Genomic DNA, 1,889 nt, shown 5'->3' with positions numbered 1-1,889 from the left:
GACAGCGTCCCCTTTTTTTACACATTATGGCAGACAGCGTCCCCTTTTTACACATTATGGCAGACAGCGTCACCTTTTTACACAGTTTGGCAGACAGCGTCCCCCTTTTTACACATTATGGCAGACAGCATCCCTTTTTACACATTATGGCAGACAGCATCCCCTTTTTACACAGTATGGCAGACAGCGGCCCCCTTTTTACACATTACAGCAGACAGCGTCCCCTTTTACACATAACGGCAGACAGCGTCCCCTCTTTACACTTACGGCAGACAGCACCCCCCTTTTTACACAGTATGGCAGACAGCGCCCCCCTTTTTACACATTACGGCAGACAAAGTCCCCTTTTTACACATTACGGCAGACAGCGCCCCCCTTTTTACACATTACGGCAGACAGTGTCCCCCTTTTTACACATTGCGGCAGACAGCAACCCCTTTTTACACATTACGGCAGACAGCATCCCCCTTTTTACACATTACGGCAAGATAGATAGATAGATAGATAGATAGACAGACAGAATAGTTGATACTTACCATCTCTCCATTGGGTGAGCCAGTCAGGCTCCTCGGTACTAGCATTCACAGCGGCGGCGGACAGCCAGTGCGGAAGGGGAGGTACAGCTGCAGCGCCACTGCTACCAATTACATAGCGCTGCTGCAGCTCCAGAGTCCCCCTCCCTCCTCCTCCTCCCCTGCCCCCGGAGCTGCTCCTCTCCTCCTCCGGCGCACACAGCACAGGCTGTTTGTAATGAGTCAATTTGACTCATTACAAGCAGCTGACATGGAATGCTGGCAATTGCTCCCTCAGGGCAACTGCGCTGTGTGCCAGGCACACCTGGCACACACGTAGTTACAACTCTGCATATACACACACATCTCCCCCTAGTATGTCATGCCCCCGACTACTCTTACTGATTTCTGTGAGATTGAGGTCTTGGTATAGCATATAGAACGGCCCACACACATTGCCCTGCACACTCTCCCCACAGTGCTGGGGGGTAGCAAGATGCCGGGTTCCTCCAGTGGTCGTCCAGGTCGGGTTGCAACGCAGTCTTCCCTCTGGGACCCTGGTGTGTAAGAGATGGATTCCACTGCTGTCAGCCATGTGACTGTTGTGGGAGGAGTCCAGACTGTGGAAGCTAACCAGCTGCCTGCCCACGGAGTGCTGGAAATGGGTGCTTGGTGCTCCTGCTCCTTCCCCCATCTGGTTCCTGATCCTGAGTCTCACCCCACTCAGACAAGAAGCCTGAGCAGCTGCTTACATAATATGCATCGCAGCAGGTGCCTGGAATTGGGATTGCAGCAGCAGATTAGCTGTGCGACTACACTGGCCACATGAGCGCCCCGTGCGATTGCACGACTCACCCACCCCTAGAAATAGGCCTGCCAAGTGGCCAAGTCACCTGTCCTTACATGATTTTAGCCCATGTTTCCTGCTGAGAATATGGGATCATTTTTTCAGATTTACTCCTGATGTAGCTCCTGCCTTCAGGCAGCCAACTGAATAATTCTTGAATATTTTTTTTCTAATCTTCACATGCCAAGTTCCAGCTGTGATGTCTTCAATCTGGTTTTGCTTTGTTGGACAGTTTGTGAAAACACCTCTTGGCTGTCTGAGCAGGACGCGGAATACGAGCATTTCAGGAATCTGAGCCAATGTTTCTCACTAAGGGGCCTATTTATTAACATTATTTTTACTAAATAATGTGAAAAAGGGTGTGTTCACACCCTTTTCACATTATTTTAGTATCACTCAAATGTATTAAAGGGCTTTTTTCATTATTGTCATCAGCTCTGGGTCTAAAGTAAGGACTAGGATCATTGCCATGGGTTTCAGACTCTGGGTGTCATGCTCGTTGCTAGTAGTGTAATGCTCGTTGCCGGGGG

General features: G+C 50.0%; 1 non-coding gene across 1 annotated transcript; it reads left to right on the top strand.

Moving 5' to 3' along the window:
• Positions 1-1,550: 1,550 nt before the first annotated feature.
• LOC134913627 (small nucleolar RNA SNORD53/SNORD92) lies at positions 1,551-1,623 on the top strand. Its single transcript, XR_010177328.1, has one exon. It is a non-coding gene; the product is annotated as a small nucleolar RNA SNORD53/SNORD92 (small nucleolar RNA).
• Positions 1,624-1,889: the final 266 nt, after the last annotated feature.

The sequence above is a fragment of the Pseudophryne corroboree genome, chromosome 4, assembly GCF_028390025.1.
Source record: "Pseudophryne corroboree isolate aPseCor3 chromosome 4, aPseCor3.hap2, whole genome shotgun sequence".
NCBI lineage: Eukaryota > Metazoa > Chordata > Amphibia > Anura > Myobatrachidae > Pseudophryne > Pseudophryne corroboree.
This window is presented reverse-complemented; position numbering and strand designations above follow the sequence as displayed.